Consider the following 13,709-nt stretch of genomic DNA (forward strand, 5'->3'; position numbering starts at 1 on the left):
AGATTTTCAGTGTAACGTGACACCGTAACAGCTGCGTCCTAATTTCTTACTACGTTCACCCACGTACGTAGAAGGCCGTAGACTATTCTCTCCGTATTTATCCTGGCACGCGGTGCTTGAAAAAATACCGACAGGAAGACCGATACCAAGCAACGAGGAACGAAAATGGGATCAAGAAAAATAAAGAAGTACGGATTTATCACGAGGATCTTACCTTATAAATTTCGCTATTGCGAGAAATCTTCGTCCGCTGACTAAATAAGACGATGTCTTTTGTTTTTGCGACTTTTACTTGTTTCGTAACGATTGATCTTTCCCGCTGCCTTTCTCATCCCTTATCACCCTGTTTACCGATGCCACGTCTTCGGCTGCACTTTGCAAAACCAGAGAGCAAGGGGATCCATTTAAACACAGTCGAGCCGTTAGATAAAAGGGAAAGACGGTGGCGAACGAGCGGCTGGGCTGATGTTTTACAAGGAATCTCGCTCGGAAGGTGTTCCACGGATGCATCGGCAAAGATAGCAAGCGAAGTACGTGACGCGAGGACGCGCGAGGAATGTTTAACGAGCGGTCGCGACTAGACGGAAGAGGACGTAACCGGGACGAGGAAGTCGGGCGAAATCGTGCGAATTGCATAACGCGAGTCGCGGCTAAGTGAATTTTAACGTACACTTTTCCAACTACTTCTACCTTCCGACGAGCTTCTCGAACTTTGACACGTTTGAGCACGCGTTCGAACAAACCTCCCATTCGACGATCTCAGCGGTAAAATGAAATTAAAACGAGGCCACGAAAGTACGACAACGAAAAACTTTTAACGAATAGCTCGAGTATCAACGAGAACAATCCCTTCGTTGTTGTACCGTTGACATCGCCAAGTCCTCTTTAAAACGATGAAAAATTTTCGTCATACTTTTCGCTTCTTCCGCTGTCATGGACAACCTCTTTCCAAACCTGGAGGATCGTCGCGGACCGGTGTATTGCTAGCAGAAGAAGGTGGTGTATTGCGGCGAAGAGAATTATGCAAATAGCAACGGTGAACCGGGCCCGGCCTGCCAAGCTAAAAATTACGTTGCACGCTCTCGTTCTCGTGTTTGTCAGCGAGCTGAGGGAAGAGGGGGATCTTACGACTGGGCGTGGATATTAATGCAACCCGCTATTATAGCGTGTTAACCGAACACCCTGGTGCCGTAATCAAATTGCACATCGGCACAAATTAATATTGACGTTACTAACTGCGTTACATTGTCTGTGCGTGTTAACCGCAACTCGATAATGCGCCAAGCCGAGAAACCGAACCTTAGGGGGGTAAGAGTCTTCGGCCGATGTACCTGTTACACGGCAATGTTTAAGTATTCGTTATCTCGAGAGCACATTCAGCAAGAACTCTACGTAATTTTATTCGTTTCGATGTTTATTGGCAAATAGCTCGAGTTACTTCAATTCTTTTCTTTAATTGCAAATTCTTCCTGTTGAAAAATATCCGCGAACGTTGTTCCGAACGTTGCTCGAACCTACAACTTCCATCAGATTTTCTTTTTAACAGACAAGTTATCGTCTTCAAATAGCGCGAGCTACGTTTTTGAACGACGTCCTCTTGGCTTCAGGGAAGCTTTAGAAATTGATCGAGTAGCCAATTGGAAACTCTGCACCCCGATTGCATCGACATCGATTTCGATCTGCGCTTCGTCGAATCGCCGGACGAAACCTCGGATTCTTCGGAAAGTATCGAGCTCGGTTGAAACTTTTGCTTGCCCGTTTAGCGTCACAGGCTTTCGATTACAATGGCTCAGACATTCCAGGAATTTTACCAAGGCTATTCGACGGTCGAAGGAAAGTAGCGTTGAAAGAATTATCGGGCTGATTTATGAAGAAACACGTGGAGTCTCGAGGTTGTTTCCCCAAAGTGTCATTCGAGAATGTGCAGCGAGCCGTGGATGTCCTTCGTACACTAGGGCGCCAAGCTCCTAGCTGAGCGTTATATAATATTCTGTAAGTATATGAACCAGAGATTTCAAGAAGCAGAAGAAATTTCCTTCAAGAAATATCTCTGGGTCGCGAATCAATCGTCGTTAATACTAGAAATACCAGCGTTTCATTTAGTTCTATCAAATATACCAATTACTATCTCAGTGAGAATAGTAATTACATCTTTATACTATCAGCAAGTATTATCATCAAGTAGATCTTTTTTAAAATTATTACGAGAGAAAGGATTTTCCGTGTGAAAATATAATTTCTTGTTATCTTTAAACGTTATAGAAGAACATTTTGTATGCTCCTGAAGTCAAAATGTTGCAATTGTGACAAGTAAAATTTGCTGATCTATTAACAGATCATTTTGATTCAAATTGTTTTGGTATAGCCTCCGATTATCAAATTAGGATCATTGAAAATTTCCGCTATTTTTCAATTTTTTAAATTAAGAAACACGAACGAATTCTAATGATAAAGTTTATGGATTACTAAAGTATTACAGATACGCATTATTTATGCTTGCCAGTTTCACACTTTTCGCTAATTCTCATCACCTTGACGATTAAGATAAAAAAATTTAACAAACGTCTAGCTGGACAAATTATAAAGTAGAAATTAAATAATAAAAAAAACCTTGACGAACAAAACTTGTATCTTTAAATTGGGTAATATCGGTAGCAGAAGAAGACTAAAGGGAAAACAGCCCACTGACCTCACTAAAGAAATAAAATAGACAAACTGGAAGATGGTATCCCGCTGGGGGTAGCCATCCACATGTTATTTGGCAATTAAGCTAGAAAAATTTACCGAATATCTAGCTGGACAAATTGTAAAGTACAAATTAAATAATAATAAAAAAAACCTTAACGAACAAAACTTGTATTTTTAAATTGGATAATATAGGTAACAGAAGAAGACTAAAGGGAAAACAGCCCACTGACCTCACTAAAGAAATAAAATAGACAAACTCGAAGATGGTATCCCGCTGGGAGTAGCCATCCACATGTTATTTGGCAGTTAAGCTAGAAAAATTTATCGAATATCCAGCTGGACAAATTGTAAAGTACAAATTAAATAATTAAAAAAAAAAAATATCGCTGGCAGAGAGAGAAATTTCTATTCTCATCGAATCAGGATGAATTGACACTGCAATGATATTCTTTAACGAGATGGTATAACAATAAATTAGACAAATTAAATAATTTCCATATATGCGTCGTCCATATATTTAACAACAATTTAGATACTCAAGGAGAATACCACTTATGTGACGTGGTATCGCGATTAGAAAATTGCAGTTTTCGAACGTGATTCTAATTCGATGACCAGGAACCATAGCGGAGGAATCACAAACGAGGATACAACGTATAATATAGGGTTATCAGTGAAATCGTATTACTGTCGAAAACCGACGGCATTATCGTTATCAAGCAGGCTTTAGTAGCTGTAGAACAAGGTGTAAGGGCATGCTGAATGTTGTTTCCGAAATTAACACTCCACGAAGGGAACACGTAGCCGCGGCCGTTTGCTATAGACACCGATTAGTACTATTCACGTGCATTCCGCGCGGCATACACGTGTCTGGTACGAACGTCATTTCCATTCAATCGAGATCCCATTTCCCAACGGGGCAACGGGGCGGCTCTGTCAACCGACCTTTCGAAACAAATCTCCTCTCTCGCGCGTACGCGCGATTTCGCCGTGCCTCTGTTGCGGACGCGCCACCGTTACAAAACGATCGTCGGCTACGAAGAGGCGTCGATTAGCCCTGACAACTTGCTCGACCATAATGGCCAACGATAATGGCCGACAACGTTGCTCCGTTTCACGAGATGATATATCAAGGAAATGTATCCTCGGTGCGATTCGAGCGACGACAACGATGCTCCTCGAGGATTAAATACGCGACACATGCGCGGAATCTTCGAGTAAGAGGTTCGTCGTTAAAACGACGATAAACTTCCGAGTTTGAAACGAATTCGCGCCCGACCGCGCGGCGGGAACAAACACCGAAAAGTTTCTCGTTTTTCTTTCCGACGACGTAACTTCCGCGACTCGGATGGTTGGTTGTTGTGTAGTAAACGTCGCTACCTTCGAATTTATCGAATGACGGATACGTAAACGTATCCCGAATTGGCCTCCTCCGTGAATCCTACTTTTATTTCTTTCTTGAAAGAATATTGAACATAACGCAAAAATTTGTAAATATAAATGGGAAATACGAAGATCAGATAAGAATACAGAGATCGAACGTCCTTCCTGTATTCAAAAAAAAAAAAAAAAGAAAAAAAGAAAAGAAGCATAGGCTTACATAGCGCTACTAAAGCACGATAAAGTAACTAACAAATGGCAGAGCCGATGGCGCCAATTCGAAACGGACAATAATCGTAAACCAAGTCCCTGTGTAGGTTTCCATCCCGCCCAGGTCGTTTCAAGGAACGCATCAAACAGGTGGGACCTCGGGCTCCGATTCTACCTTTTTAGATTCAACCCTCGTAACGGGCAAAAGAAACTAGCCCGAGCTACCCTTACCTTGGTCTTTTCTTAAAAACACGCAAAATTCCATCAAGAAGTTGCTCGTTAACTCCACGTCGGGGTCTTTCATCGTCCAGGGTAAAGTTCGTAAACCGAGCGACGCTCGAGGCGATCATCGCGAGATTGCGCTGCAAGGAGGGTGTACGGATACAAAGTGTTCTTTGAGGTCTCAGGTTGGACGAATTCGCGTACAAAGGAAATTGACCACCGGCTAGAACAGAGAAGAAACAAACAGATAAATAGATAAATAAACGAATAAATGTATAAACGTAGAAAATCTGGCATTGTAAAGAGGGTTGTTCGTCCAAGCCGCGGAATTCGCGAAATCCCGCGGTTTGTGTATTCTATCCACCGTGTTAGAAATTCCCACAAATTCGACGCTTTACGTCAATGGGATTTTCATCCCATTGCCGCGGCAGGATCAATAATAGAGGGGTAAGCGTCTAGACAGGGCCGCAGGGGTTGGATTTTCGCGTTGACTGTACACTCTCCTCTCTCCAGCCGGCTAACACCGTGTTAAGTCAAAGGTCTTTCGTGGTAGATTTATCGAAGGGTTGTCTTTCATAGGGAAAAGGGGCTGACCTCGACGAGTTAACCAACCTCCGTTTCTCTCTCACCACCCTCGGGTCTTTTTCCTTCTTCGGGAGGGAAGAAACTCCATGAGTTTTCCAGCAACGAGCACGAACGTCGTTCGCGTCGCGAGAACAGCTGTTTCGAGAATAAGTTCTCTGCCGATCGTCGGGCGTCGATTATTTTCACCGGAGGCTCCTCGTGATTTACTCATTTCGAAAGCCATAACCCGTTACCAATGGATCTTCTTATCCTGCTGATCTCACGAAAACTTTGAAAAAGCATGCGTTTGTTTATTCGACGATGTTATGGCGAAATTATCAAGAGATATCGTACGGACGAGATATTAATAGAGAGCAAGAGGAAACGTGTCGCGATATGTTTATAATATGCGAAACGTAACGTATTGAGTCTCCTCGGAACGTTATACCGTTCAGGTGACGCTCCGTTCTCGTATAACGGCCGATCTATGAAAAACGAGCCCGAGGAATTTACGTTCGACGGTTTTAAAGCGATGCTTAATAGCATGATGCACAAGCTAGTATGGAAATTACGTAATATTCTGTCTCGAGTGTTCCTAAAGCGAATCTCAATTATGTAATTACGCGGAATATCGGTCGAACTTTCTTCCTACAATCTGTCTACGATATAAATTAGCCTTTATAACATAAAGTAACCTACGTAACTTTAACTTATATTTGTTATGTATACTATAATATTACGTATGTATTTCTATACGTTTCGAATACGTTTCCAACAAACGTCTACGTATCGAAACAAAGGTCGATTCTACTTTATACGCTTTAAAGTAAATAAAACGAACGCTTATCGCGAATAATCTGAGAAACGCTCGACTAACTTACTCGCAATGTGTGTCGACAGCGGTCATTTTCTACCATAGCAAAGTAACCTCGATTGCGTTCCACTCGAGCGTGTTGCAAATTGAATACCACGAAGTTGCGAAGCGGACGCAGCTGATGTAGCCGCGATAAAACGCACCTGATCTATAACGTAGATGTCTCTGAACAACCTTCCAATCCTCGAACGACACGTAGAAAACGGAACTCGCGTGCACGCGTATGGTCGAGCAGATTCGAAGAGTAGAGAATCCAGTGATCGAAATCGCGAATAACTGGCTGCTTTACGAGCGGCTTCCTCGTGTTTACGAGCAGTTTAGCCGTAAATACGACTGAATATAGACATGCGACGGTGCGTCCCGTTCGATAGTCCGAGAGGTCAACTAGATGACAGAAAGTTCGCAACGGTTCGTATATCGGTTTGCCGGAAGTATTAAGTTTGGTCTCTCGATTCCTCGTCGAGTTATAAAACGAAGAATCTTATCGGCCACGCGGGAAGTCGCTCCGGGGACGAATGTTGGCGGAATATAAAGAAGGTGTACTCGACGCGTAAAACGATCGCTGGACGATCTAGCGAAATTGTTTTGGCGAACGTTTTATTAGCGCGACGTGGCATCAATTTTTCGTTCGTTTGTCGACGTATGTTTTCAACGAAGCATGTTTCAACACACGACTCCGGATCGAGCGTACGTTTTCTATTATTTATAATCGATATACTCGGAAATAGCGTACACACTTCTCGCTTTCAAAGTACAAAATGCAATGGGAATACATATATACCGGTTCCGTATCGTGTTAACCAACATGCAGAACTCTCGGTGTAGCGAGATAGTTGGTCGCAGGAAAATTCGTAGCGTATTCCTCGAAAAACGTCAGAGAGAAAAAAAGGGACGCAATTTAGATGCAAATTGCAATCATATCGATGCTTCGATCTCGCCCCGGCAGGCCCTCGAAACCGATCGACGTTGTTTTCGTCCCATAACTTTTTTCTCCTCCCTTCGGCCACCCCGCGACAGGGTTTTCTCCTCGCGTATCCCCTTTGTCCCGCTTTCGGTAGAGACCTACCTTCGGTGAGCGTAAACTTTTAAACGTATCCTAGTATTCAAATCGCGCCGCCTGTAACCGGTGGTTACTTTAATAGCGATGAGGAGAGATAACGTTGGCCGGAGTGAAGGCGCGGAAGAGAATGTCGGAAGCTTCAGCAGGTTTCTACGATCCAAACCATCTCTCTCCACCCCCTTTTCTCTCTCTCTCTCTCTCTCTCCCTTTTCCCTCGTCAAGACTGGCAAATAGGTCGTTGGTCCTTTTAGCGTGCATTCCGGAAAGAGGGGAAAAACATTCACAGGGAGGGCATTTTAAATTCAAACGAGTCCCGATTACGCCATTCAGCGAACGCCCGCTGGATTACGCGGGTTCCCGAACTTTCGAACGACCCTCGCGAAACAGACAACGTCCCTCTTCCCTTATCCCATCATCGTCTATCCACTGGACTACTCTACTCCGTGTTCTTCTCGTCTGTTCTTCTCTCCTTTCATCTTTCTTCGAGTGGGCCACGATTTTTCCATGCGACCGTTAAATCCTTCGGCTAATAACGAGAGTAGTGACGCGAGCGACTTACGCGTACCGGTGCAATCGCGCGAATCCCTGTATATACAGGGTTCGGTTTCGAGCACCAGGTTCTCGTCCATGAAACGACTGGCAAAGACCAGCATGCCGGAAATGAGTGGATGTAAAAGGGTCGACGAAGAGGCTGACGAGAGGATCTTGAAAAACCTACAGCATTTCCTTCTTTCGTCCGAATTCTTTTCTCGTCGATGAAGACGCACACCCGCTGCACTAGCCATTCGATGGTCGATCGAAGAAATACACTCGACGGAGGCTTTCCGGCGAACTTTTTGATAGAGAAGTTCGTTTAAAAAACGTAGAAAATAAAGAGAGAGTGAGAGGGGGGGGGGGAGAGAGAATGGAAGAGAAAGAAAAAGAATTTTATCATCCAATTGTACGACTCTAAATACTGGATTCATGGAACGACGCGAAGCGAACAGTTTAAACGGCGATTTGGCGAAAAGCGGATTTACAAAGCATTTACTCTCTGTAAAATAAGCCACATTAAAAATTCGAAGAGCTTTCGGTCGGTGGTCCAGTCGCGAAACGAAAAAGCTTAGGGATATGGAACGGATTAACCAGAAGTGCTTTCAGCAAGAATAAACTACGAGTTTTGATAACGTTTGCGCGAGCGTGTTCACCAAACGGAGGTGGTCGAACTCCAATACGAATGAAAAAACTTTGCTCGTTTCGGCATGGCCTGTATCAAACGTCAGTCGCCGAATGAAATTACACGGTTGTAGAGTTGTAAGAAGCTGCGAGTGTGCCTGGGTTCGTGGAGATGTCAGAGAAACGGCGCGATTTCATCTCAATTAACAGCGAGCCAAGTAGACTTTCTCGTACGCCTTCCAGAATCAACGTGGTAGTTTATTCCGTTGGCGTTGCTCCGGGACACCTTCATCTTTCCGATTGATAACGTTCTTCGCGCGTTTCAATTAACGAAATGCAACGTGGCGCCGCATCTTGCGCTATCATGCGAAAAAGTCAGCCGAAATGAAGAGAAAGAACGAAAAGAAAGAAAGTAGAGAATTCGTATTGTGTCGGACAAGCGTGGCAGCTTAATAATCTTCCAATTACAAAACAGCCTGCACTTCGTTCGACGCCCCTCCGTAACCGGTTGCCCTTGACGTTTACCGTCGCGTTTAGCGGCGCGCTCGAGGCGCGTACCAGCGCGAGGGTGGATCAAGGGAGAGAGAGAAAGAACAAGAGTTTTCTACTTTTTCTCGATGCAATCGTAAAAAACCTCGCAGACGTCGGCGAGGTTTCAGACGCGCTTCAGCCGTGCTCGATAGCGCGAGTGGTGGCCCCTGAAATGACTAGTAGTGACGGCAAGTCCGAGAGAGGGTGTGGAATAGAAGAGAGGAAAAGAGGGTGTTAGTCGTGGTAACGGCGTCGACGACGCTGGATGTGAAGGGTCTCGGGAGGGAGAGAGGTCTGGTACAGAGGATGGTGAAGGGCTGGAAAGAGCGGCGAGCGAGGGTGGCGAGTGCCGCGGCAGCGTTTCTGCTCGAGTGGCGGGAAACGGAGACGCTGGGCGCCCATGGTGCGTGCCAGAGAAAGAAGAAAGTCCTGGGTAAGGAGAGAACTTCTGACGATTTTCTCCAAACGATTCGAGGAGACTAATGAAAAGGGGAAGAATGACTACGAAATGAGCTCGCCAGACGTTTCGATCGTCGTAAATCTGTTTCACCCGTCGAATACCGTACAGAAATAACGTCGAACGAGCGTTTTGCTTTCGAGAATGCGCGAATTGCGTTGCTCGCCATAGGTGATTCTGTTCTTTGTTTACGATCAGATCGTCTGTACTTTCCGGCGACTGATGCGAGCAGGTCGTGCATCGATCGGTTCGCGAATATCCAGCTCGAACATATCGAAGATGATGGACTCTCCGGTTACATTTTGCCCGGTCTTATCTCCGGGGATCTGCAGGTCTGATTGTCGAGCGATCCACATACGAACGTGACACGCGCATAGGCGTACGTACGCGTAACACAGCCATATATACGTATATCGACGCGCGTAGGAATACACGCGACCAGACACTTGGTATTGATTGCTCGGCAGTCGGTGGCTTACGATTTATGTCGTCGGAGCCACGACCGGAATAACCGATGTCACGCCGAAAATTCACTTTTTTCGTCCGCCACCTGCGTCACCATGAATCCTACCTGACAACCGGAATCGTCCTGACCCCGGCACCGAGCGTGCACAAAAGTACGAAGCCGAAGAACGGACGGAATTTATCATCGACCATGGGGGTTCCTGAAAAACTTGCTTTTCACTACTGCCGCACTCACACTCGTCCGATACGTACACACCGACACACACGTACAGCGGTCTCGGGCAATACGAATTCGAATAGCGAATTAATCGAGAAACTCCGATTTATCGGATCGTCTAGCGCGGTTCCACCGTCCCGAGAATATTCTATTATCGTATACCATCGATTAACGTCGTCTTTTAGAAGCCGAAAACGTGGAAACGGAAATCGCTGGAATTCGCTGGCTAAACCGCGAGGCAATCGAATCCTTAATTGGTCGAAGATTGGAAAGCCCCCGTTTCATTGGATCGCAAAGAGTCGGTGGACTAACATAGTCGTCTTTTTTTTTTCGCTGGCGTTTCCTCCCTTTTTCCTCGGACGTTTCGACCGAATTACCAAGAATCGATAAAATATACGCGAGCGGAACGGCCGCTGTCCCGCAACCGAAGCTACAAGCCTGCTTTAATTAATCCTGAAACCAAAGAAGCCGGGCTTCGTTAGATTAGCGTGGAACGCCACCACCGTCATAACTATTACCATACTCGGATTTTCCAATTTTTTGTACGTTTAAGGGCGAGCTAGAAATATGCTGGATAAACGTAAACGTAGACATAGTCTCTTGCGACAAATTGCTTATTCAATTTTCACGAAAACGAATTTAACGTTATTCCATGTTCTTGGTTCAAGCCGAAAGCGTATAAAATCATTGCTTTTATAGCTTTAAAATGAAAAAGAAGGTATCAAGAGAACGGTACAGGCGAAGTACAATTTCGAATATAAGTGTCAGGAAAGTAAATTATGGGCGACGATGTTACAGTCAATTTCAACCGGTTCTCTTTCAATCTTTCTAGAATCTTGCCTAGCTTCTAGAGTGGCTGAAAGAAAAAAAGTCGAAGATCGTGTTTCTATTCGCAATTACCAGGTGTCACTCGCGATAAATCGCGTCTATTCAATTTATGCGCGAAAGGAAGCTCAAAGAAAAACGTATTTCTGGATTGCCTTTCAGGGAAAGGAAACTTTCGTTTCTTCGGCCGAAAAGAAGAACGAATGAAGAAAAATAGACAAGAGACAGAGAGAAAGAGATGGGGGGGGGCAGAAAGAGAGAAAGAAAGAAGGGGTAGAAGCAAAGCTTAAGAAGTGGAGTTTAAAAAAGAATCGTATAAGGCGAAGATAATTTTCACGATAAGACTCTTGGCCCATATTACCCTACTAGTTAATAGGATCTACGTTACTAACTTAGTTTGAAACTTAGTTGGACTTCCCAGAGCGCAAAGAGTCTTCTACTCTTCTCCTCTTCGTAGTCTTCCGGTCTCTTCTAGCGGACTTGCCCGTAGATTACCGACGCCTGCTAAGAGCCGAAAATCGTTGTACACTTTGGCTCCAAGATTTCGCTAATCTCGCCCAGAGCATCCTTAACATTCAAATCCTCCCTTCTGCGTTGCGACACTTCGTGAACTCTCGGCTGAAGGGATCCGGTAACGCGTAAACGTGCGCTCCGACGACTCACCGTTCCCAACGTTTCCAGTTCTCCTCCAATTTTCACTTTCCCGTGAATCTTCTTTCATGTTACTTTGGAATTTGGTTTGCGATTCGCCTCGAAAATTTCCGAAGTGATATTAATCATTTGCGAAAGACTTTCGGATGACACGTGCTAAATATCTTGCCACTGGATGAAATTAGATTACAAGATTTATATCGTTGTTATAATAATATGAATATTTCTCAGTATAACGATTAGCAATTTGTGTTACAGACGTGTCGAAATATAGAATGTATTACAGATTTACGAAAGTTATTAAATATTTTGTTCATGTATACATATTTATGTACTTATATTCATCACGCTAAATACCAATACCGTTTACGATTCGAAATGATCTAACAACAAATTTCTTTAATCTGTCTACCTTTAATGTGACTTCTCGGATGACCTGTAACATATCCACGACTACTTTCCTGATTTTGGACAATTTCATCTATCGATATGTTTCTAAAGGCACGCTTGGAATCGTCATACTTCATACCTTCATCGAATTCATTTTTGTCTAGACTTTATAAAATATATTTTATTGTTTCAATATCTATATTATTAATTGTTATTAATTACTATATATGAAAGACCCACGTAAGATAGAAACAATGGCAAAAATTACATTAGAAAATCTTCAATTTTATTTTGTATATTTCCCGCAAAATAAAGATAGCTGAGGCCTTATGGACGATAATGTAACAGTTAAGTGAGAATATTTTTCTTTCAATGGTAGATTTTCTACTATTTCGAATCGGAGACGCGATATTTGCATAATTTCATCACCTCGCAGAAGAGGAGTGCAAGGTGTTTCACTTTTACGATTGTTCGTGCGACGAATGCCTTGATAATTCCTTAGAATATCTTGTCTGGCGAAGTGAAATTTTTCAAAGAGACCTTGTTTTATTATGAAACGTTCTTTGCTCGTTCGAAGATACTTGCCAGATAATTCCCCGTGGAATACGAGCGCACACCATACCACTTACGAGGAAACGCGTTTCTCGCACCAGCACGTCGAACACGACCGTTTAGGAAAGATTAAACTTTTTAAAGTCCTATAAATTTCTCGATGACGATAACGAGTTGTTAGTCTCGCGTATTCTGCCTCGAAGATTCACGAATATCCTCAGTCTATGCGGAATATTTCCTGCAGAGTTGTTGCTCGTTGCAGGAAATGCTCGAGATAAAATCCACCTCGTATTAATAAGGGGATATTTAAAATTTCTGTTGTTCTGTTGATTTCATATTATGCGTTCTATAATATAAATCGTCTTTTAATTGCGTACTTTTTAAAATTAGTACTCGGTCCTCAATTAATGCAAATTTCAACAAGATTAACGAGTTAACGAAAGAATGACAACCAAAAGCTTAAGTTATACAGGTGAGTTAGCTCTGCTTTGGACTTTGCACGACGATGATTTTCCTGATCCTTGATGCCAAATTTTTATAGATACCACACAATTTTAACCACAAAATTTTGACCAATTTCTAGATCAGACAGATTTTATAGATCAGAGATAGAAAAATTAATTACTATATATAAGAAAAGGTGATCTACGTGTATACATATAGGAAAAAGACTCATACTGTTTTCTTCGACAGGATAGATAAATTATTCCGAAATAGTAGTAATAACCTCTGACTCATTCGTCACGTTATTCGAAAGCTCTATTTAAAAATCGAAAACCAATCAGGAAGAAATGAAAAATAATGAAAGTAGATTTCATCACGACCAGAAAAGTCATAAAAATCACAATGAAATTCATGGGTAAAAATGGCCACGAAACTGTTCGTCAGGTCGTGCGACCGATCATGCACTGCCACCTCCGCGACCGGAAGTTTACGCGCACCTCGAAGACAGCGTTACTCTTTCTCGTTACTTTGTACCGTTGCATCTCGTTGCGCCTCGTTACGCCCGGTACACAACAGAAACGTGGCTCGTTTTTACGGTTTGCTGCTCGTGGCCAAAGAAAAACGGGTTTTCCCGTGTAAAACTTAATTATTATCGAAAAGGTGGTTTTACGAGAAGAGAGGACTCAACTTTTTAACGAGCCAGTTTGTACAACTCGATACACCATATCCATTTTCCGATTTCTACGATATTGATAATTAAAGTTGAGTATTTCCATATCACGCAACAAATTGAAACAAAATAAATCAATGGCAAATATACATACACATACATGGACGTCCAAAAGTTTGGAACTGCTGTGTGTTCTACAAAAGTAAAAAATTTGAAAAAATATCAACTCAGAATTCTGCTATCTCTGAACATCTTTTCATCGGAAATTGATGAAGTCTTGAAAGAGGAATTAAAATAAATTACTGTGAATATTTTCGCAGGATTAGTTTATATAATAATAAATTTATAATTTGA

Source organism: Bombus bifarius, unplaced genomic scaffold, assembly GCF_011952205.1.
Source record: "Bombus bifarius isolate JDL3187 unplaced genomic scaffold, Bbif_JDL3187 scf7180000008008, whole genome shotgun sequence".
NCBI classification, from domain to species: domain Eukaryota; kingdom Metazoa; phylum Arthropoda; class Insecta; order Hymenoptera; family Apidae; genus Bombus; species Bombus bifarius.